The 25644-nt window shown below is 32.3% G+C and overlaps 1 long non-coding RNA gene across 1 annotated transcript in view; it reads right to left on the reverse strand.

Annotated features, from left to right (window-relative positions):
- Positions 1-888: 888 nt before the first annotated feature.
- The window catches only part of LOC136032691 (uncharacterized), a 31349-nt gene continuing 6593 nt past the window's right edge, over positions 889-25644 (reverse strand). Inside the window, exon 2 of the long non-coding RNA XR_010618763.1 lies at positions 889-1703. This is a non-coding gene — a long non-coding RNA (uncharacterized LOC136032691). The remainder of the gene's footprint in view (positions 1704-25644) is intronic.

Below are 25644 nucleotides of genomic sequence, written 5' to 3' on the forward strand. Positions count from 1 at the left end.
TAGTTTATTTAGATTTTTAGATTTTTTAGTTTTTTTATTAGTTTTTAGTTTTTTTTTCTTTTTAGTTTTTTTGTAGTTTTTACCTTCTTTTTAGTTTTGTTAATTTTTTTTTTTACTTATGTCCTGGTCGTCATTTATACTCCCTGTGTCCCGGTGCTTTGTTGATTGCTAATCGAACATTCCTTTTGTCCTGGTCGCTTTCTCTTTGAGTGTCGTCATTTATTTTTTTCATTTTTAGTTCTTTTAGTTTTTACCTTTTTTAGTTTTTTTTAGTTTTTTAGATGAAAATTTTTTTTAGTTTTTTCCTTTTTTTCTTTTTAGTTTTTTATTGGTTTTTACCTTTATGTTAGCTTATTTTTCAGTTTTTTCCTTTTTTTTAGTTTTTTTTATTTTTTATTTTTTTTAGTTTTTTACCTTTTTTTAGTTTTTTTAGTTTTTTTAGTTTTTTTAGTTTTTTAGCTTTTTTACTTTTTTTATTAGTTTTTAGTTTTTTTGTAGTTTTTGCCTTTTTTTAGTTTTTTCAGTTTTTTTTAGTTTTTTATTGGTTTTTACCTTTATTTTAACTTATTTTTCAGTTTTTTCCTTTTTTTTTAGTTTTTTTTAGTTTTTAGTTTTTTTAGTTTTTTACCTTTTTTTAGTTTTTTAGTTTTTTAGTTTTTTAGCTTTTTTATTTTTTTTATTAGTTTTTAGTTTCTTTTTGTAGTTTTTGCCTTTTTTTTAGTTTTTTTAGTTTTTTAGCTTTTTTATTAGTTTTTAGTTTTTTTTGTAGTTTTTGCCTTTTTTTAGTTTTTTTAGTTTTTTAGCTTTTTTATTTTTTTTATTAGTTTTTAGTTTTTTTTGTAGTTTTTGCCTTTTTTTAGTTTTTTCAGTTTTTGACGTCACCTGATCCAGTTTTTTCAGGTGACGTCACCTGATCCACGATCCACAGATCCACAGACAACTTATTTTTATATATATAGATAGTTTTTTTTTTTTACTTATGTCCTGGTCGTCATTTATACTCCCTGTGTCCCGGTGCTTTGTTGATTTCTAATCGAACATTCCTTTTGTCCTGGTCGCTTTCTCTTTGAGTTTCGTCATTTATTTTTTTCTTTTTTAGTTCTTTTAGTTTTTACCTTTTTTAGTTTTTTTTAGTTTTTTAGATGAAAATTTTTTTAGTTTTTTCCTTTTTTTCTTTTTAGTTTTTTATTGGTTTTTACCTTTATTTTAGCTTATTTTTCATTTTTTTCCTTTTTTTTATTTTTTTTTTATTTTTTATTTTTTTTAGTTTTTTACCTTTTTTTAGTTTTTTTAGTTTTTTTTAGTTTTTTAGCTTTTTTACTTTTTTTATTAGTTTTTAGTTTTTTTTTTTAGTTTTTGCCTTTTTTTAGTTTTTTCAGTTTTTTTTTTAGTTTTTTATTGGTTTTTACCTTTATTTTAGCTTATTTTTCAGTTTTTTCCTTTTTTTTTTAGTTTTTTTTAGTTTTTAGTTTTTTAGTTTTTTACCTTTTTTATTTTTTTTATTAGTTTTTAGTTTTTTTTGTAGTTTTTGCCTTTTTTTAGTTTTTTTAGTTTTTTAGCTTTTTTATTAGTTTTTAGTTTTTTTTTGTAGTTTTTGCCTTTTTTTAGTTTTTTTAGTTTTTTAGCTTTTTCATTTTTTTTATTAGTTTTTATTTTTTTTTGTAGTTTTTGCCTTTTTTTAGTTTTTTCAGTTTTGACGTCACCTGATCCAGTTTTTTCAGGTGACGTCACCTGATCCATCCACAGACAGACAGACAACTTATTTTTATATATATAGATAGATAGATAGAAGATATATCTATATATATAAAAATAAGTTGTCTGTGGATGGATGGATGGATGGATGTGTCAGGTGACGTCACCTGAAAAAACTGGATCAGGTGACGTCAAAACTGAAAAAACTAAAAAAAGGCAAAAACTACAAAAAAAACTAAAAACTAATAAAAAAAATAAAAAAGCTAAAAAACTAAAAAAACTATAAAGGTAAAAACCAATAAAAAACTAAAAAAAAAACTGAAAAATCTAAAAAAAGGCAAAAACTACAAAAAAAACTAAAAACTAATAAAAAAAGTAAAAAAGCTAAAAAACTAAAAAAACTAAAAAAAGGTAAAAAACTAAAAAAAATAAAAAATAAAAAAAACTAAAAAAAAGGAAAAAACTGAAAAATAAGCTAAAATAAAGGTAAAAACCAATAAAAAACTAAAAAAAAAAGGAAAAAACTAATAAATGACGACACTCAAAGAGAAAAAAAAGGCAAAAACTACAAAAAAAACTAAAAACTAATAAAAAAAATAAAAAAGCTAAAAAACTAAAAAAACTAAAAAAAGGCAAAAACTACAAAAAAAACTAAAAACTAATAAAAAAGCTAAAAAACTAAAAAAACTAAAAAAAAGGCAAAAACTACAAAAAAACTAAAAACTAATAAAAAAAATAAAAAAGCTAAAAAACTAAAAAAAACTAAAAAAACTAAAAAAAGGTAAAAAACTAAAAAAACTAAAAACTAAAAAAAACTAAAAAAGGTAAAAACTAAAAGAACTAAAAAAGAAAAAAATAAATGACGACACTCAAAGAGAAAGCGACCAGGACAAAAGGAATGTTCGATTAGCAATCAACAAAGCACCGGGACACAGGGAGTATAAATGACGACCCGGGGGAAACAGGGGGATATAAATGACGACCGGGACAAAAAAACTAAAAAGAAAAAAAAAACTAAAAACTAATAAAAAAACTAAAAAATCTAAAAATCTAAATAAGCTAAAAAAGAAAAAAAAAGGAAAAAAATAAAGGAGAAAAACAAAACTAAAAAACGAATGTATATACAGACCGGGACACCGGGATACAAATGACGACCGGGACCCGGGACACAGGGAATATAAATGACGACCGGGACACAGGGACACAACTACAACGGGGACACCGGGGGAAACAGGGGGATGTAAATGACGACCGGGACACCGGGACAGGGAATGGTCGATTAGCAATCACCATCAACAAAGCTCAAGGGCAATCATTAGAATCATGAGGTATAGATCTGAATACAGATTGTTTTCCCATGGACCATTATATGTTGCATGTTCAAGAGTCGGTAAACCTGACAATCTATTTATATGCAAAGACAATGGGACAGCAAAGAATGTTGTATATTCGCAAGTTTTACGTAGTTAAAACCATATATATATATCTATCTATATTCACAGGTGGGACATAGGGACACAACTACAATGGCGCGTAACTATTATGGCGCGTAACGACTTACGCGCGCGGGGGGGCTTGGGGGGGGCGCGAAGCGCCCCCACCAACTAGGTGTTGGGGTGGCGCGAAGCGCCACCCCAACAGCTAGTATATATATATATATATATATATATCTATCTATATATATAAAAATAAGTTGTCTGTGGATGGATGGATGGATGGATGTGTGGATGGATGTGTCAGGTGACGTCACCTGAAAAAACTGGATTAGGTGACGTCAAAACTGAAAAAACTAAAAAAAGGCAAAAACTACAAAAAAAACTAAAAACTAATAAAAAAAATAAAAAAGCTAAAAAACTAAAAAAACTATAAAGGTAAAAACCAATAAAAAACTAAAAAAAAAACTGAAAAAACTAAAAAAAGGCAAAAACTACAAAAAAAAACTAAAAACTAATAAAAAAAGTAAAAAAGCTAAAAAACTAAAAAAACTAAAAAAACTAAAAAAAGGTAAAAAACTAAAAAAAATAAAAAATAAAAAAAAACTAAAAAAAAGGAAAAAACTGAAAAATAAGCTAAAATAAAGGTAAAAACCAATAAAAAACTAAAAAAAAAAAGGAAAAAATTAAATAAGAAATAGTCGTTTTCCCAATTTGACCGTTTGGGGGGGGGGCAGTTTTCTTATAACTTTTCGAAGCACTTAATTATAACAAGAGATAAGAGCTCATATGGCGCTTGTCAAGAGGCCAGACGAGCCAAGAGCTCATAGGGTATGAGCTGTAGCAAAATTCTAAGAATCAATAGATTGATTTAAAAGCAAAATCTGACGCTTAATGCAGGTCGGGATTTAAAATAGGAGCTCTGAGTCACAAGTTCCTTCTAAATATCAAAATTCATTAAGATTCGATCACACACTCGAAAGTTATAAACACCTCATTTTTCTACTTTTCCCTCTCCCTTCAACCCCCCCTCCCCGATGGTCTAATTGGGAAAAACGACCTAATCAAGTCAATTTGTGCAGCTCCCGGACACGCCTACCAATTTCCATCGCCCTAGCACGTCCAGAAGCACCAAACTCGCCAATGCACTGAACCCCCACCCCCTAACTCTCTCAAAGAGAGTGAATCTAGTACGGTTACGTCAATCACATATCTACGACATATGCTTATTCTATCCACAAAGTCTCTTTTCGATTTCTCTACTATAGGCGTTTTCCAAGATCTCCGGTAGGGATTTAAAATGAGAGATCTGAGTCACGAGGTACTTCTAAATATAAAATTTCATTAAGATACGATCACTCCTTCGTAAGTTAACATTGCCACATTTTTTTTCTTATTTTTCAGAATTAACCCCTCCCCCCTCAACTCCTCCAAATAGAGCGGCTTGTTCCGGTTATGGCAATCAAGTATCTAGGACTGCTGCTTATTTTTCCCACCAAGCTTCATCCAAATCCCTCCAATCTAAGCGTTTTCCAAGATTTTAGGTTTCTCTCTCCCCCCAACTCCCAAATATGTCACAAGATCAAGAGCGGATCCATTCCGTTTATGTCAATCACGTATTTTGAACTTCTTTTTCTCACCAAGTTTCATCCAGATCTCTCCGCTTTAGGTGTTTTCCAAGATTTCCGGTCCCCCCAAATCCCCCCATTAATGACTTTGGATCCGGTCGGGATTTAAAGTAAGAGATCTGAGTTACGATGTCTTTCTAAATGGCACAATCTAAAGTGCACTATGGTACACAAAAAATCGCTGGAGGCTCTGGATCAATGTTTGAAAGATTTGCGAGGGAATCCGAAACCCTTTGGCAGCACATTAATATTGCTTGCGGGAGATTTTAGGCAAACATTACCTATAATACCTAGATCAACCCCTGCAGACGATATGAATGCTTGCCTGAAAAATTCTAATTTATGGGCACACGTAAAAACATTAAAATTAACTACAAATATGCGTGTCCGATTGCAAAACGATGACTCTGGTCAAACATTTTCAGATCAATTGCTGGCAATTGGAAACGGAAAGCTCCCAGTAGACTCAATTTCAGGACGCATACAACTACCTGCTGAATTCTGTAATTTAGTGACGTCCAAATATGAATTGATTAAAAAAGTATTTCCGAATATTCTAAACAATTATAAAAATACTAACTGTTGGGGTGGCCCACCCCAGCATATATATATATATATATATATATATATACTAGCTGTTGGGGTGGCGCTTCGCGCCACCCCAACACCTAGTTGGTGGGGGCGCTTCGCGCCCCCCCCAAGCCCCCCCGCGCGCGTAAGTCGTTACGCGCCATAATAGTTACGCGCCATTGTAGTTGTGTCCCTATGTCCCACCTGTGAATATAGATATATATATATATATATATATGGTTTTAACTACGTAAAACTTGCGAATATACAACATTCTTTGCTGTCCCATTGTCTTTGCATATAAATAGATTGTCAGGTTATCCCCCTGTTTCCCCCGGTGTCCCCGTTGTAGTTGTGTCCCTGTGTCCCGGTCGTCATTTATATTCCCTGTGTCCCGGGTCCCGGTCATCATTTGTATCCCGGTGTCCCGGTCTGTATATACATTCGTTTTTTAGTTTTGTTTTTCTCCTTTATTTTTTTCCTTTTTTTTTCTTTTTTAGCTTATTTAGATTTTTAGATTTTTTAGTTTTTTTTATTAGTTTTTAGTTTTTATTTCTTTTTAGTTTTTTTGTCCCGGTCGTCATTTATATCCCCCTGTTTCCCCCGGTGTCCCCGTTGTAGTTGTGTCCCTGTGTCCCGGTCGTTATTTATATTCCCTGTGTCCCGGTCGTCATTTGTATCCCGGTGTACCGGTCTGTATATACATTCGTTTTTTAGTTTTGTTTTTCTCCTTTATTTTTTTCCTTTTTTTTTCTTTTTTAGTTTATTTAGATTTTTAGATTTTTTAGTTTTTTTATTAGTTTTTAGTTTTTTTTTCTTTTTAGTTTTTTGTAGTTTTTACCTTCTTTTTAGTTTTGTTAATTTTTTTTTTTACTTGTGTCCTGGTCGTCATTTATACTCCCTGTGTCCCGGTGCTTTGTTGATTGCTAATCGAACATTCCTTTTGTCCTGGTCGCTTTCTTTTTGAGTGTCGTCATTTATTTTTTTCTTTTTTAGTTCTTTTAGTTTTTACCTTTTTTAGTTTTTTTTTAGTTTTTAGTTTTTTTAGTTTTTTACCTTTTTTTAGTTTTTTTAGTTTTTTAGCTTTTTTATTTTTTTTATTAGTTTTTAGTTTTTTTGTAGTTTTTGCCTTTTTTTTTAGTTTTTTGTCCTGGTCGCTTTCTCTTTGAGTGTCGTCATTTATTAGTTTTTTCCTTTTTTTTTTTAGTTTTTTTATTGGTTTTTACCTTTATTTTAGCTTATTTTTCAGTTTTTTCCTTTTTTTAGTTTTTTTTTATTTTTTATTTTTTTTAGTTTTTTACCTTTTTTTAGTTTTTTTAGTTTTTTTAGTTTTTTAGCTTTTTTACTTTTTTTATTAGTTTTTAGTTTTTTTTTGTAGTTTTTGCCTTTTTTTAGTTTTTTCAGTTTTTTTTTTAGTTTTTTATTGGTTTTTACCTTTATAGTTTTTTTAGTTTTTTAGCTTTTTTATTTTTTTTATTAGTTTTTAGTTTTTTTTGTAGTTTTTGCCTTTTTTTAGTTTTTTCAGTTTTGACGTCACCTAATCCAGTTTTTTCAGGTGACGTCACCTGACACATCCATCCACACATCCATCCATCCATCCATCCACAGACAACTTATTTTTATATATATAGATATATATATCTATATATATAAAAATAAGTTGTCTGTGGATGGATGGATGGATGGATGTGTCAGGTGACGTCACCTGAAAAAACTGGATCAGGTGACGTCAAAACTGAAAAAACTAAAAAAAGGCAAAAACTACAAAAAAAACTAAAAACTAATAAAAAAAATAAAAAAGCTAAAAAACTAAAAAAACTATAAAGGTAAAAACCAATAAAAAACTAAAAAAAAAACTGAAAAAACTAAAAAAAGGCAAAAACTACAAAAAAAACTAAAAACTAATAAAAAAAGTAAAAAAGCTAAAAAACTAAAAAAACTAAAAAAAGGTAAAAAACTAAAAAAAATAAAAAATAAAAAAAACTAAAAAAAAGGAAAAAACTGAAAAATAAGCTAAAATAAAGGTAAAAACCAATAAAAAACTAAAAAAAAAAGGAAAAAACTAATAAATGACGACACTCAAAGAGAAAAAAAAGGCAAAAACTACAAAAAAAACTAAAAACTAATAAAAAAAATAAAAAAGCTAAAAAACTAAAAAAACTAAAAAAAGGCAAAAACTACAAAAAAAACTAAAAACTAATAAAAAAGCTAAAAAACTAAAAAAACTAAAAAAAAGGCAAAAACTACAAAAAAACTAAAAACTAATAAAAAAAATAAAAAAGCTAAAAAACTAAAAAAAACTAAAAAAACTAAAAAAAGGTAAAAAACTAAAAAAACTAAAAACTAAAAAAAACTAAAAAAGGTAAAAACTAAAAGAACTAAAAAAGAAAAAAATAAATGACGACACTCAAAGAGAAAGCGACCAGGACAAAAGGAATGTTCGATTAGCAATCAACAAAGCACCGGGACACAGGGAGTATAAATGACGACCCGGGGGAAACAGGGGGATATAAATGACGACCGGGACAAAAAAACTAAAAAGAAAAAAAAACTAAAAACTAATAAAAAAACTAAAAAATCTAAAAATCTAAATAAGCTAAAAAAGAAAAAAAAAGGAAAAAAATAAAGGAGAAAAACAAAACTAAAAAACGAATGTATATACAGACCGGGACACCGGGATACAAATGACGACCGGGACCCGGGACACAGGGAATATAAATGACGACCGGGACACAGGGACACAACTCCGGTACACCGGGATACAAATGACGACCAGGACACAGGGAATATAAATGACGACCGGGACACAGGGACACAACTACAACGGGGACACCGGGGGAAACAGGGGGATATAAATGACGACCGGGACAAAAAAACTAAAAAGAAAAAAAAACTAAAAACTAATAAAAAAACTAAAAAATCTAAAAATCTAAATAAGCTAAAAAAGAAAAAAAAAGGAAAAAAATAAAGGAGAAAAACAAAACTAAAAAACGAATGTATATACAGACCGGGACACCGGGATACAAATGACGACCGGGACCCGGGACACAGGGAATATAAATGACGACCGGGACACAGGGACACAACTACAACGGGGACACCGGGGGAAACAGGGGGATGTAAATGACGACCGGGACACCGGGACAGGGAATGGTCGATTAGCAATCACCATCAACAAAGCTCAAGGGCAATCATTAGAATCATGAGGTATAGATCTGAATACAGATTGTTTTCCCATGGACCATTATATGTTGCATGTTCAAGAGTCGGTAAACCTGACAATCTATTTATATGCAAAGACAATGGGACAGCAAAGAATGTTGTATATTCGCAAGTTTTACGTAGTTAAAACCATATATATATATCTATCTATATTCACAGGTGGGACATAGGGACACAACTACAATGGCGCGTAACTATTATGGCGCGTAACGACTTACGCGCGCGGGGGGGCTTGGGGGGGGGGGGCGCGAAGCGCCCCCACCAACTAGGTGTTGGGGTGGCGCGAAGCGCCACCCCAACAGCTAGTATATATATATATATATATATATATATATATATATATATATATATATATATATATATATATATATATATATATACATATATATATATATATATATATATATATATATATATATATATATATATATATATATATATATATATATATATATATATATATATATATATATATATATATATATATATATATATATATATATATATATATATATATATATATATATATATATATATATATATATATATATATATATATATATATATATATATATATATATATATATATATATATATATATATATATATATATATATATATATATATATATATATATATATATATATATATATATATATATATATATATATATATATATATATATATTGCATATAAATAGATTGTCAGGTTTACTGACTCTGTATTCAATCCGTATTCAGATCATTATCTGTATTCAGATCTATACCTCATTATTCTAATAATGTGTCCCTGTCGTCATTTATATTCCCTGTGTCCCAGTCGTCATTTGTGTCCCGGTTTCCTAGTTTGTAATTTCTCTTTTAGTGTCCCGGTCGTCATTTATATATCCTGCCTGTGCCCCCGGCACCCCCGTTGTAGCTGTGTCCCTGTGTCCCGGTCATCATTTATATTCCCTGTGTCCCGGTCGTGATTTGTCTCCGGGTGTCCCAGTCTGTAATTTCTCTTTGAGGTTCCCGGTCGTCATTTATATTCCCTGTGTTCCGGTGTCCTTTTTGGACAAAGAATTGTCCTTTTTGGTTTTGGGTCAATCTCTGGCCCGTTTTAGTAAGCTATGCAAATCAACTTGGCGTGAAATTATGGAAGATCAGTTTTCACTTTCGTTTCCATTCTTTTGGAGAATATTCACAATTTTGGCTATTCAAGTACATGGTTTATCATTTCTTAGTGTATAGCACCGATGGTTTAGTGGTAGAGCGCAATTTTTTGTTTGCTGTAGCAGAATGGTACTGAGACATTCCTAGAGACATAGGAGATAAAATAGATGAGTATTTCTTTCAATTAAGTAAAAGTCGAATAAGACGAGTTTTTTTTTAAATTCTTTCTCAAAAGGGATAAATCGAGTCAAATGAGTTAGACAACTTTTCACTAGTAAAACTTGTATTAGACAACAATGACACTAATTTTCTCGAGAAAAAAGATGGCACAGGAAAACAAATTGAATCAATACAAACAAATATTACGTTATTACGATCAAAGGATTTTGTGATGTCAAAAGAGACAAGGTGAATGTAATGTCCCTGAGGCAAGAGCTCGAGCCACTCTTGGTACTGCGCAATTAGACAGTCTAATGTAGACCATTTTTTACGAAAACCGTATTTTGTGTCAGCCAATAAGTGGTGTGACTCAAGGTACTGATAAAGGGTCTTGTTGATGGTACTCTCGTAATCTTTTCCTATGCAGGAAAGGAGTTTGATTTATCGATAAGATCCTGCATTAGTAGGGTCATCATCTTCCTTAGGGCCAGAAACTACATGGGCTACTTTGTTGGCCTTTGGAAAAATTCCTGCTGGAAAACAATTTCGAAACAGGCGGGAAGACCAGCGATTTAAGGGATACACCTTTTGAGGATGATATTGTATATCGTATCGGGCCCCAAAGCTTTAGCGACATCCATCTGACAGGGGCTTTGTATTATGTTTATACCTGTGATTTTGCGTCTGTTTGTTGTGGAAAAGGGGAGGGGTGACTACTGCGTCATCAAGTTGGACCTTTTTAAAAGTATATGCAAGAGAATCCGCTATTTCCTGGCCAGAATGCATCATCACCCCTTCAACATGAAGTGATGGAATTGAAGTTAGTTCGGACGAGGGTAGGGCTTTTTCGACAATCCTCCACCATTGCTTTACAGGGGTGTTTTTTTAGCTTTATTTCAAAATTGCGTTTATAATCAGTTCTAGCTTGGCGAGATTTATTCTGAGCTCAAATAGAAATATCCCGATTCTCATCCGATTTTGTCAAGCGCCATTTCTGATGGGTCTTCTTTCTGTCCCTAGTCGCCTTTCTACAAGCAGCATTGAACCATAGTTTATTTGGGAAGTGACTTGAATTGTCTTTGATAGGACACATTGCTCAATAGCTTTTGTAATAGCTTTTTCGAAGAGTGACACTGCTTTAACTGGGTCATCTTTTGTATATTTACTCCATGGCATTGCCGACGAGCAGTTTCGCAATTCTGCCCATTCGGATTGGTGATACAGCCTTATGATCCGATTGTTCTTTACAGGTCATTTTATTTTATTCGGCAAATCTTTGTGCATGCTTAGATAGATAGATAAATAGATAGATACTTTATTTCGTGATTAAACCGAAAACAGGCATTTACAGAAACAAAAACAGAAAAAAAACTACAATAAGAAAAAAGGAGAAAAAGAGTACACACTATCTAAAGCAAAACATAAACACTAACTAAAAGTCAAGCCTCTTTGTGCGGGATAAAAATCTGTTTACACTAGTCCGAACTCTATTATTTCTAATTATCAGCGATAAAGGAAACGGCACACTTATTTCACGTTCACTTAACTCAAACTCCATTGCTAAACCTGCTCTACAATAAACAGGGCAATCAAATAGAAGATGACTACATGTTTCCATTAGACCGCACAAGCACAATGGAGAGTCAGCTTTCCCGATCCTATTTAAAAAGTGAGGCAATCTACTATGACCTGTAATAAGCTGTGTTAATCTACTATTTGGGGGAATTTTTGATGCAGAGATAAGGTCATCCTTATTTTCTAAAAAGTTAGCCCGCCATGTGCTAACAGAATTTTTAAACTCAGCAAACCATTTTGCATACAAAAACTCATTTAAAGATTTACGGTTAATATGAAAGGGCTGATATACACCAAGGTCATTAAAAGAAAGACCCAAAAAATTTGCAATAATTTGGTCAGTATAATGGCTATGATGTGCCGAATAACTAATTCCATTCAAGGTAGGACTCAAAACCCTCGGCCAATTTTGAGGTCGACCATTTTTTCCATATCTTAATATACGTAATTCCAATGCTCTTAAATTCATTGGAAGAACTCCTGCGAGAGCGGTTACTACATGCGCTGTATTGAAAGATTTAGAGATTATGATCATAGAAGATTTTTGCGCCGACCATAGCATTGTCTGAATATTCTTTTTTCTCAATGCAGATATCCAAATAGGACACGCGTATAAAATATGGCTTTCGATTACTGATTTATATAGCATCCGCAATGCATTAGGATTCATGTTCCAAGTACTCTTGGCAACCGTTAAAAGACGAGCAGAATATTGTTTTGTAGAGTTAATTTTATGTCTAACATGGTCAGTCCATAATAACTTTCTATCAAGAATAACACCCAAATATTTAACCTTATTTTAAACAGGTATCTCAATTCCATCATACATTAGCTTTACAGTCGGAAGCTGATGCTTCCTTGAAAATAAAATTGTTTCTGTCTTGGATTTATCAAACACGAGCTTGTTATCAACTGACCAAATTTGGAAGTACGAAAATACCCTTGATGCCAAGGATTCTAAAGTTGATATTTTGCTTGATGTGATAATTGCATCATCAGCATATGCCTGAATTTTTACATTAGGAATATTTATTTCTAGAAGATCATTTATATTAGCCGACCATAACAAGGGGGATAATATTCCACCTTGAGGACATGATCGCTCCAAAATGCACGAATATTCACCCTTATACGTAACAACTCTATCAGAAAAGTAACTATAAATTAAATTTAAAAGCCCATCCAGGCACGATTTAGCCTTTAACTTTTTCAGTATTCCAGGGTGCCACGCGGAGTCAAATACGCCTTTTATATAAAAAAATGTGCATAAAGTAAAAAAATTTTCCGCATATTCTCCTCCACCGTGGTAACAATACCATCAATTGCATCAATAGTACTTTTCCCTCTACGGAAGCCAAACTGCAGGGGCGAAAGCCAACTATATTCATTGCTAATCGCAATCATTCTATTCGCAATGGCACGCTCATATATTTTACCGAGATTTGAGAGTAGGCTAATCGGACGATACGAAGCTGGATTGCCATCATTCTTTTTGCCATTTTTTTTTTTTTAAACCATTATATTTGCATTTTTCCAACTCTTCGGGAAATATGAAATTTTTAAGCAACTATTCACTAACTTTACCAAACTAGGAGCAAGAACATTGATGTTTTTAATTGGGGTTAAATTTAGAATTCCATCTGGGCCTGGGGCCTTTGATGGCTTTGAACCTTTAATTATTTCTTTTAATTCATTCAAGGAGGCTTCGGTAACACCTAATGTGCTATTAATCAAAAAATCTGTAAGTTTTGCTCTAACTTCACCATGGTAATTACTATCAGTTGAATGATCATCCTTTAAAAACCACTTATTTAGCAATACCTCCCCGGCTTCCGTTACAGAGTTAGTCTTACTGCCGTCATCTTTTGTTACATGTAGTGGCTGAACAATGGCATTACTATTTTTACAAATTTTGTGGATTGTATTCCATGGATCCAAATTCGGTTTATCTGCACATAATTTATTCCAGTCACTCTTTTTAGCATTTAAAATACCCAGTTTATAATTTTTTTTGCATCCCTTAAATTAACTTCATTTTCGAGAGAATTATATGATTTAAATATCCGTAGCAATCGTCTATACCCTTTTCTAAGTTCCGATAATTCTGAAGTCCACCACCGTGAATACTTTTTGGGAGAGCCACGACTCACTGGAGTTGATTCATTGGTAGCTTTTTGTATTAAAGCTGTTAAAGCATCTACAGCTTTATCTATTTCTTCAGCATCCGTAGTAGGGAGGGAATATAAACTATCTATTTCATTTAAAATAATGTTGCTAAAAACATTCCAGTTAGTTTTTCTGTAATCATATTTGATGTTATTACAAATTTCCACGATATCTGTCTCAAAAACTAGGTTAAACTTGATATACAAGTGATCAGACAAGCATGGGGGGTCATTTATCACTTCCCTTCTGTCAACAAATTTTAGTAAATTTAGACCATCTGCTGTGACGTCGGGGCTCGAATATGAAAATTCATACGTTAGCATATCTGGCTCATTCAGTACTACTAATGATTTCCTGGCAACAAAATCCTCAATGGATTTACCTTTCAAATCGGAATAAATATTATTAAGCCACAGTGAACTTTTGGCATTAAAATCTGCCCCCAAAACATAATTTGAATAATTTCTAAGACTATCTATACTTGCTAAATAACTATCTACTGAGCACAGGGATGGAGGGCAATACATGGATGAAACTAGAATAGTTCTACTTTTAAGATAAACAGACACTGTAACACATTCATTGGTCGAGATTTCGTAGTGTATATCGCATTTTAGGGATTTTTGGACAAGTGTAGCAGCAGTATAGAATCTTTTCTCAAATGTTGTCTTTGAGAAGGTATTGTACATATTCGGCACACACGAAAGTTTACCAGATTTATTAATGTAAGGCTCTTGAATAAGCACGACATCAGGGCATAAGTCAACCAGTGTTTTTTTCTAATTGTGCCGATGCAGCATAACAATGTTGTAGGTTAATTTGTAGAAACTGTAAGTTATTCTTATACGTATTTACATGAGACGTGTTTTGCATTTATGCTACATAATCAATATTCTTTTTTAATTGTTGGGTTATTTCTCTAGCTGTTGGGCAATTTTTGTAGTTGTACGATGGATGTGGCTCACAATTGAGCTGTCGCTTATTGCAAGAACGGCAACTAGGGCGACTACTGAAGGATTTAGTACATTCATTATAGTCATGATTACCCATACACCAAGAGCAGGTTAAATCGCCCTTACACTCAGACTTCTTGCGGCCGAAAAGACAACAATTGGTGCATCGTATAAGGTTAATGTAATCTTCGCATTGTAGGCGAAGAAATCCAAAATTGAGGCCTCCTCTTTTTAAAATTTCTCCTCTGATTTTTGGACTTATTTTTAATACGACGCTGCAACTTTTTCCTTTTTCAATAATAGTCACCACTTCCAAGGTTTCTCCAGCAATAACAAGTTTTCCCATATCTGGGTTACTATGTTCTATAAATTCTTTGCACTCTGATTTATTTTTGATTACGGGAGCACCGTTCACAAGCATTCTTTGCAGGCGTTTTTTTAATTCCCTCGAAGTATATTTTAGTGCTACTGAATTTTTGTTGAAAGCACAAAGAGTATTGTTTAAATCTTGTTTTGAGTTAAATTCAACAATGATTTTGCCTTCTCGCCCATGTTTGATATTTTTAGCAGAAAATTTGGTGGAATCTTCTCTGATTATTTTACTAATGTCTTGCACTATTTTTGCCGGTGGTTCTCTCTTTTTTTATGATCTTTTGCTTCATTACTGCTTGGCTCAAGAATAATACTAAAGGTTTCAGGACCTTTAACAACACTAGAGTACGATCCACAATTTTTAAGAGAGGATGGGGCCATTGTATCTTTATTTTCCAATATTTCGTGTAATTTGATTATATTTCGAAGGTTATCGTTCTCGTTGCGCAAAAGTTTTGCATTTTCTTCTAAAAGCTGATGATATAACCATTGAAATAAATATGGGATTTTTTTTATTTTTCCGAAGTTAAGGCTGTTGGCCAATTTTTCCAAGTCTAGATCATTTTTTTTTTCACACCAGAAACTGGTAGACTGCCAATTTTTATAAAAAAAACTACAGCGTCGTTTTCGAGAAAAAATGTATATACGTATAGAAAATCATCGCTCGTTTTGATAGATAAATCTTCGTTTTAACTTTAAATTTAACTTATTTTAAATATTTGGTTTTCAGACCTTCGAAAACCACATATTTGAAGACCACATATTTTCTTGTGATTGCGTGAAACATACCACTCAGCATGCCATAACTGTTTAGATTCAATGGACTTGAGCATTTCCTAGATGTCACATACACATTCCTTTTATAACATTGGATGCACATGGTGTCTTTTGATTTAGTTCAGCATCCCGACGACATGCCCTGAGAGCTCCAATGCAACATTATTAGCGGTTCCTATATACAGTTCAAAAATTTAGCCACTTGTATCACTTAAAGCCCTTCCTATAAGGACTATGGAAATTCTTTTTATCCCTAGAGACATAGTTGTTGAGCTCTTCGACTATTTTGAATAAAATAGATATCTTAAAACTTTGATCAGATGTCTTTTTGGGGTGAGTAGTAAAAAGGGACCAGGAGAGAGCGCTGGTTTCACTCCAGTTACGTTTGACTCTTAAAAAGGGTAATAGAACTTCTAATTTTAAATCAAATAAGTTTCATTTGAAGTTCTTACGATAGTTTCTTCCATACAAAGTATCCTAACGAAAAAAAAAGTATTTAATTTTTATCGCTCTTTACTTGGCACCGCTATTGTGCTGGTAATGGCAGGTTAATTTAATTATAAAAGAATTATTGCTCGATTTCTAGATAATATTTTTTTTACAATTTTTTCACAATTTCTCTCGGTTTTTATGGCACTTGGTATTAACCAAGTGACATATAGCAATCGCCAATCCTGTCGATCTTTCGGTCTGTCTGTCGGTCCCGGTTTTGCTACTTTAGGCACTTCCAGGTAAGCTAGGACGATGGAATTTGCCAGGCGTATCAGGGGCAGGACCAGCTTAAATTAGACATAGTTGTTTTCCCAACTTGGTGGGAAAAATAAGCAAAAGTCCTATATACAAGATTGACATAAATGGAACGGATCCGGTTTCTTTGGGGTAGTTGGGGGGGGGGGTTATTTCTGAAAAATTAGAAAAAATGAGGTATTTTTAACCTACGAATGGGTGATCAGATCTAAATGAAATTTGATATTTAGAAGGATATCGTGTCTCAGAGCTCTTATTTTAAACCTTACCGGATCTGGTGACATTGGGGGGAGTTGGGATGGGGAAGCCTAAAACTTGGAGAAACCCTTAGAGTGGAGGGATCGGGATGAAACTTGGTGGGAAAAATAAGCACAAGTCCTAAATACATGATTGACATAACCGGAATGGATCCGCTCGTGCGAACGAGTGATCGGATCTCAATGAAATTTAATATTTAGAAGGATATCGTGTCTCAAAGCTCTTATTTCAAATCCTGACTGGATCTGGTGACTTTGGGATGGAGGAGCCTAAAATCATGGAAAACGCTTAGATTGGAGGGATCGGGATGAAATTTGGCCGAAAAAAGCAGAAGTCTTACATACGTGATTTACATAATTGGAACGGATCTGCTCTATTGGGGGGGGGGGGGTTAATTCTGAAAAATATAACATATTTTTTTTAATATTAGTTGGAGGGGGAAATCTTGGAGTGGATGAATCGGGGTGAAGCTTGGTGGATAGAATAAACAAATGTCCTTGATACGTGATTGACAGAATCGTACTGGATTCGCTCTCTTTCAGGGAGTTTGGGGGAGGGGTTCAGTGATTTGGCGAGTTTGGTGCTTCTGAACGTGATAGGACGATGAACATTGGTAGGCGTGTCAGGGAGCTGCACAATTTGACTTGATAAAGTCTTTTTCCCAGATTCGACCATCTAGGGGGTTCAAGGGAGAGGAAAAATTAGAAAAAATTAGGTATTTATAACTTACGAGTGGGTGATCGGATCTTAATGAATTTTGATATTTAGAAAGACATTGTGACTCAGAGCTCTTATTTTAAATCTTGACCGGTATTAAGCTTCTCATTTTCCTTTTTAAATCAATCTATTGATAGTTTTGACAGTGCAATCACCATGTTTGGATTACTTTTCGAGGGTGTTTCCCTTTTTCATGAAATTATTAGGCTTTAGTTATGATATTAAATATTGATGGATATATTTAAACTTCAAAATTTAGCACATCACCATTAAATGTAGATACCTCTGACGTATACGTTATTTCTTAGAGTCTGGGTAGTATTCGCATAGGTCCAGTGGCGTAGTTTCGTCAATGTCCTGGGAAGGAACTCAGAAACTCCCACGTGCAACATTTCCAAATCATCTGGGATGGGTAAAGTATTGCAGCAATGCAAACTTATTATTTGGGATGAGTGCACAATGGCACACAAAAAATCGCTCGAGGCTCTGGATCAATGCTTGAAAGATTTGCGAGGGAAGTCGAAAACCCTTTGGCAGCACCTTAATATTGCTTGCGGGAGATTTCAGGCAAACATTACCTATAATACCTAGATCAACTCCTGCAGACGAAATGAATGCTTGCCTGAAAAATTCTAATTTATGGGCACACGTAAAAACATTAAAATTAACTACAAATATGCGTGTCCGATTGCAAAACGATGACTCTGGTCAAACATTTTCAGATCAATTGCTGGCAATGGGAAACGGAAAGCTCCCAGTAGACTCAATTTCAGGAGGTATACAACTACCTGCTGATTTCTGTAATTTAGTGACGTCCAAAAATGAATTGATTGAAAAAGTATTTCCGAATATTCTAAAAAATTATAAAAATAATAAATGGCTAAGTGAAAGAGCGATTCTCGCACCCAAAAATATAGACGTCCACGAAATCAACAATATTGTTTTGACCAAGATTCGAGACCAGGCAGTCCTTTACAAGTCAGTCGACACAGTTTCGGAACCAAATGAAGCGGTTAATTATCCATCTGAATTTTTAAATTCCATAGATCTTTCAGGGTTTCCACCACACGTGCTACAACTAAAAATAGGGGTACCAATAATACTATTAAGAAATATAAACCCACCAAAGCTTTGCAATGGCACTCGACATGCCGTAAAAAAAAAAAAAAACAATGGAAAACCTAATAGAGGCCACAATCTTGACAGGGCCTTTTGAGGGTGAGGCTGTTCTTATTCCTCGCATTCCCATGATTCCAACGGATCTGCCTTTTCAATTTAAAAGATGTTGCAATGGCACGCGACTTGCCGTAAAAAAAAAACAATGGAAAACCTAATAGAGGCCACAATCTTGACAGGGCCTTATGAGGGTGAGGCTGTTCTTATTCCTCGCATTCCCATGATTCCAACGGATCTGCTTTTTCAATTTAAAAGATTGCAATTCCCAATTCGATTAGCATTTGCAACCACCATCAACAAAGCTCAAGGGCAATCACTAGAAAAAGGCGGTATAGATCTTAATACAGATTGCTTTACCAATGTACAATTGTATGTTGCATCTTTGAGGGTCGGTAAACCTGACAATCTATTTATACGCACAGACAATGGGACAGCGAAGACTGTTGTATATTCACAAGTTTTACGTAGTTAATTTGTATTGTATCTATCTATCTATCTATCTAAATAAAAACGAGTTGTGTGTATGCATGTTTGTTTGTTTGTAAAAAGAGCGTTTGCATATGACGTCATTATTAGTACATACGGCTTTGTATATGGACAGACAATGGGAAAGCCAAGAATGTTGTATATTCGCAATTTTTACGTAGTTTGAAACACATATATAAATCTATCTATATTCACAGGTGGGACACAGGGACACAACTACAATGGCGCGTAACGACTTACGCGCGCGGGGGGGCTTGGGGGGGCGCGAAGCGCCCACCAACTAGGTGTTGGGGTGGCGCGAAGCGCCACCCCAACAGCTAGTATTTATATATATATGTATTTATATATATATATATATATATATATATATATATATATATATATATATATATATATATATATATATATATATATATATATATATATATATATATATAATATATGTGTGTGTGTGTGTGTGTGTTTTTAACTACGTAAAACTTGCGAATATACAACATTCTTTGCTGTCTCATTGTCTGTGCATACAAATAGATTGTCAGGTTTACCGACTCTTGAACATGCAACATATAATGGTCCATGGGAAAACTACCCGTATTCAGATCTATACCTCATGATTCTAATGATTGCCCTTGAGCTTTGTTGATGGTGATTGCTAATCGACCATTCCCTGTGTCGCCATCGTCATTTATATATCCCCCTGTGCCCCCCGGCGTCCCCTTTGTAGTTTTGTCCCTGTGTCCCGGGCGTCATTTATATTCCTTGTGTCCTGGTCGTCATTTAAATCCCCCTGTGCCCCCCGGCGTCCCCGTTGTAGTTGTGTCCTTGTGTCCCGGTCGTCATTTATATTCCCTGTGTCCCGGTCGTCATTTGTATCCCGGTCTGTATATACATTCGTTTTTTAGTTTTGTTTTTCTCCTTTATTTGTCATTTTTTTCCTTTTTTCTTTTTTAGTTTTTTTAGTTTTTTAGCTTTTTTAGTTTTTTATTAGTTTTTAGTTTTTTTTCTTTTTAGTTTTGTTGTAGGTTTTACCTTTTTTTTATTTTTTTTTAGTTTTTTTTTACATGCCCCGCCCCTTTACCCTTTTTTTTACCCTTGTGTCCCGGTAGTCATTTATATCCCCCTGTGCCCCCCGGCGTCCCCGTTGTAGTTGTGTCCTGGTCGTCATTTATACTCCGTGTCCCGGTCGTCATTTGTGTCCCGGTGACAATTAAAAATTTGTCTTTGAACGATTTTCTTAAATACTTTTAATGACGTCATCGTCATAACAAACATGACGACAACTAACTTTATGACAACATGACGACATGATGACATGAGGTCACTCGACAGACAGACAGACAGACACATTCACAGACAACTTATTTTTATATATATGCTAGTTGGTGGGGGCGCTTCGCGCCCCGCCCCAAGCCCCCCCGCGCGCGTAAGTCGTTACGCGCCATATTAGTTACGCGCCATTGTAGTTGTGTCCCTATGTCCCACCTGTGAATATAGATATATATATATATATATATATATATATATATATATATATATATATATATATATATATATATATATATATATATATATATATATATATATATATATATATATATATATATATATATATATATATATATATATATATATATATATATATATATATATATATATATATATATATATATATATATATATATATATATATATATATACTAGCTGTTGGGGTGGCGCTTCGCGCCACCCCAACACCTAGTTGGTGGGGGCGCTTCGCGCCCCCCCCAAGCCCCCCCTCGCGCGTAAGTCGTTACGCGCCATAATATATACGCGCCATTGTATTACATCCCCCTGTTTCCCCCGGTGTCCCCGTTGTAGTTGTGTCCCTGTGTCCCGGTCGTCATTTATATTCCCTGTGTCCCGGTCGTCATTTGTATCCCGGTGTCCCGGTCTGTATATACATTCGTTTTTTAGTTTTGTTTTTCTCCTTTATTTTTTTCCTTTTTTTTTCTTTTTTAGCTTATTTAGATTTTTAGATTTTTTAGTTTTTTATTAGTTTTTAGTTTTTTTTTCTTTTTAGTTTTTTTGTCCCGGTCGTCATTTATATCCCCCTGTTTCCCCCGGTGTCCCCGTTGTAGTTGTGTCCCTGTGTCCCGGTCGTCATTTATATTCCCTGTGTCCCGGTCGTCATTTGTATCCCGGTGTACCGGTCTGTATATACATTCGTTTTTTAGTTTTGTTTTTCTCCTTTATTTTTTTCCTTTTTTTTTCTTTTTTAGTTTATTTAGATTTTTAGATTTTTTAGTTTTTTTATTAGTTTTTAGTTTTTTTTTCTTTTTAGTTTTTTTGTAGTTTTTACCTTCTTTTTAGTTTTGTTAATTTTTTTTTTTACTTATGTCCTGGTCGTCATTTATACTCCCTGTGTCCCGGTGCTTTGTTGATTGCTAATCGAACATTCCTTTTGTCCTGGTCGCTTTCTCTTTGAGTTTGAGTTTTGACGTCACCTGATCCAGTTTTTCCAGGTGACGTCACCTGATCCACGATCCACAGATCCACAGACAACTTATTTTTATATATATAGATAGTTTTTTTTTTTTACTTATGTCCTGGTCGTCATTTATACTCCCTGTGTCCCGGTGCTTTGTTGATTGCTAATCGAACATTCCTTTTGTCCTGGTCGCTTTCTCTTTGAGTGTCGTCATTTATTTTTTTCTTTTTTAGTTCTTTTAGTTTTTCCCTTTTTTAGTTTTTTTTAGTTTTTTAGATGAAAATTTTTTTTAGTTTTTTCCTTTTTTTCTTTTTAGTTTTTTATTGGTTTTTACCTTTATTTTAGCTTATTTTTCAGTTTTTTCCTTTTTTTTATTTTTTTTTTATTTTTTATTTTTTTTAGTTTTTTACCTTTTTTTAGTTTTTTTAGTTTTTTTAGTTTTTTAGCTTTTTTACTTTTTTTATTAGTTTTTAGTTTTTTTTTGTAGTTTTTGCCTTTTTTTAGTTTTTTCAGTTTTTTTTTTAGTTTTTTATTGGTTTTTACCTTTATTTTAGCTTATTTTTCAGTTTTTTCCTTTTTTTTTAGTTTTTTTTAGTTTTTAGTTTTTTTAGTTTTTTACCTTTTTTTAGTTTTTTTAGTTTTTTTAGTTTTTTAGCTTTTTTATTTTTTTTATTAGTTTTTAGTTTTTTTTGTAGTTTTTGCCTTTTTTTAGTTTTTTTAGTTTTTTAGCTTTTTTATTAGTTTTTAGTTTTTTTTGTAGTTTTTGCCTTTTTTTAGTTTTTTTAGTTTTTTAGCTTTTTTATTTTTTTATTAGTTTTTAGTTTTTTTGTAGTTTTTGCCTTTTTTAGTTTTTTCAGTTTTGACGTCACCTGATCCAGTTTTTTCAGGTGACGTCACCTGACCCATCCATCCATCCACAGACAGACAACTTATTTTTATATATATAGATATATATGTTTTTAACTACGTAAAACTTGCGAATATACAACATTCTTTGCTGTCCCATTGTCTGTGCATATAAATAGATTGTCAGGTTTACCGACTCTTGAACATGCAACATATAATGGTCCATGGAAAAACAATCTGTGTTCAGATCTATACCTCATGATTCTAATGCTTGCCCTTGAGCTTTGTTGATGGTGATTGCTAGTCGACCATTCCCTGAGTCGCCATCGTCATTTATATATCCCCCTGTGCACCCCGGCGTCCTCTTTGTAGTTATGTCCCTGTGTCCCGGTCGTCATTTATATTCCCTGTGTCCCGGTCGTCATTTGTGTCCCGGTGTTCCAGTCTGTGATTTCTCTTTGAGTGTCCCGGGCGTCATTTATATTCCTTGTGTCCCGGTGTCCCGGTCGTCATTTATATCCCCCTGTGCCCCCCGGCGTCCCCATTGTAGTTGTGTCCCTGTGTCCCGGTCGTCATTTATATTCCCTGTGTCCCGGTCGTCATTTGTATCCCGGTGTCCCGGTCTGTATATACATTCGTTTTTTAGTTTTGTTTTTCTCCTTTATTTTTTTCCTTTTTTCTTTTTTTTTCTTTTTTAGTTTATTTAGATTTTTAGATTTTTTAGTTTTTTTATTAGTTTTTAGTTTTTTTGTAGTTTTTACCATTTTTTTAGTTTTTTTAGTTTTTTTTTTTACTTATGTCCTGGTCGTCATTTATACTCCCTGTGTCCCGGTCGTCATTTGTGTCTCGGTGCTTTGTTGATTGCTAATTTATATTATATTTATATTTATATTTTTTATATTTATTAATATTTTTTTAGTTTTCTTTTTCTCTTATTTTTCAGTTTTTTCCTTTTTTTTAGTTTTTTCTTTTTTAGTTTTTAGTTTTTTTTTGTTTTTTACCTTTTTTTAGTTTTTTTAGTTTTTTTAGTTTTTTAGCTTTTTTAGTTTTTTTATTAGTTTTTAGTTTTTTTTTAGTTTTTGCCTTTTTTTAGTTTTTTCAGTTTTTTTTTAGTTTTTAGTTTTTTACCTTTTTTTAGTTTTTTTTAGTTTTTTAGCTTTTTTAGTTTTTTTTCTTTTTAGTTTTTTTTGTAGTTTTTACCATTTTTAGTTTTTTTTCTTCTTTTGTATTAGTGTGAAATAATTCAGACGTCATATGCGGACAAACACGACGTCACTCGACAGACAGACAGACAGACATAACCCACAAACAACTTATTTTTATATATATTTATTCATATTTTTTTAGTTTTCTTTTTCTCTTTTATTTTTCAGTTTTTTCCTTTTTTTTAGTTTTTTTCTTTTTTAGTTTTTAGTTTTTTTTTAGTTTTTTACCTTTTTTTAGTTTTTTTTAGTTTTTTTAGTTTTTTAGCTTTTTTAGTTTTTTTATTAGTTTTTATTTTTTTTGTAGTTTTTGCCTTTTTTTATTTTTTTCAGTTTTTTTTTAGTTATTAGATTTTTACCTTTTTTTAGTTTTTTTTAGTTTTTTAGCTTTTTTAGTTTTTTTTTCTTTTTAGTTTTTTTTTTTTGTAGTTTTTACCTTTTTTAGTTTTTTTCTTCTTTTGTATTAGTGTGAAATAATTCAGACGTCATATGCGAACAAACATGACGTCACCTGATCCACAGATCCACAGATCCACACACAGACAACTTATTTTTATATATATAGATATATATAGATAGATATTCATAGGTGGGACACAGGGACACAACTACAATGGCACGTAACTAATATGGCGCGTAACGACTTGCGCGCACGGGGAGGGGGGCTTGGGGGGGGGGTGCACGAAGCACCCCCACCAACTAAGTGTTGGGGTGGCACGAATCGCCACCCCAACAGCTATCTATCTATCTATATAAAAATAAGTTGTCTGTCTGTGGACGGATGGATCAGGTGACGTCACCTGAAAAAACTGGATCAGGTGACGTCAAAACTGAAAAAACTAAAAAAAGGCAAAAACTACAAAAAAAACTAAAAACTAATAAAAAAAATAAAAAAGCTAAAAAACTAAAAAAACTTAAAAAAAGGCAAAAACTACAAAAAAAACTAAAAACTAATAAAAAAGCTAAAAAACTAAAAAAACTAAAAAAGGCAAAAACTACAAAAAAAACTAAAAACTAATAAAAAAAATAAAAAAGCTAAAAAACTGAAAAAACTAAAAAAACTAAAAAAAGGTAAAAAACTAAAAAAACTAAAAACTAAAAAAAACTAAAAAAAAGGAAAAAACTGAAAAATAAGCTAAAATAAAGGTAAAAACCAATAAAAAACTAAAAAAAAAACTGAAAAAACTAAAAAAAGGCAAAAACTACAAAAAAAAACTAAAAACTAATAAAAAAAGTAAAAAAGCTAAAAAACTAAAAAAACTAAAAAAACTAAAAAAAGGTAAAAAACTAAAAAAAATAAAAAATAAAAAAAAATAAAAAAAAGGAAAAAACTGAAAAATAAGCTAAAATAAAGGTAAAAACCAATAAAAAACTAAAAAGAAAAAAAGGAAAAAACTAAAAAAAATTTTCATCTAAAAAACTAAAAAAAACTAAAAAAGGTAAAAACTAAAAGAACTAAAAAAGAAAAAAATAAATGACGACACTCAAAGAGAAAGCGACCAGGACAAAAGGAATGTTCGATTAGCAATCAACAAAGCACCGGGACACAGGGAGTATAAATGACGACCAGGACATAAGTAAAAAAAAAAACTATCTATATATATAAAAATAAGTTGTCTGTGGATCTGTGGATCGTGGATCAGGTGACGTCACCTGAAAAAACTGGATCAGGTGACGTCAAAACTGAAAAAACTAAAAAAAGGCAAAAACTGCAAAAAAAACTAAAAACTAATAAAAAAAATAAAAAAGCTAAAAAACTAAAAAAACTAAAAAAAGGCAAAAACTACAAAAAAACTAAAAACTAATAAAAAAGCTAAAAAACTAAAAAAACTAAAAAAAAGGCAAAAACTACAAAAAAAAACTAAAAACTAATAAAAAAAATAAAAAAGCTAAAAAACTAAAAAAACTAAAAAAACTAAAAAAAGGTAAAAAACTAAAAAAACTAAAAACTAAAAAAAACTAAAAAAAAGGAAAAAACTGAAAAATAAGCTAAAATAAAGGTAAAAACCAATAAAAAACTAAAAAAAAAACTGAAAAAACT

This window comes from Artemia franciscana, chromosome 11, assembly GCF_032884065.1.
Source record: "Artemia franciscana chromosome 11, ASM3288406v1, whole genome shotgun sequence".
Taxonomy (NCBI): Eukaryota; Metazoa; Arthropoda; class Branchiopoda; order Anostraca; family Artemiidae; genus Artemia; species Artemia franciscana.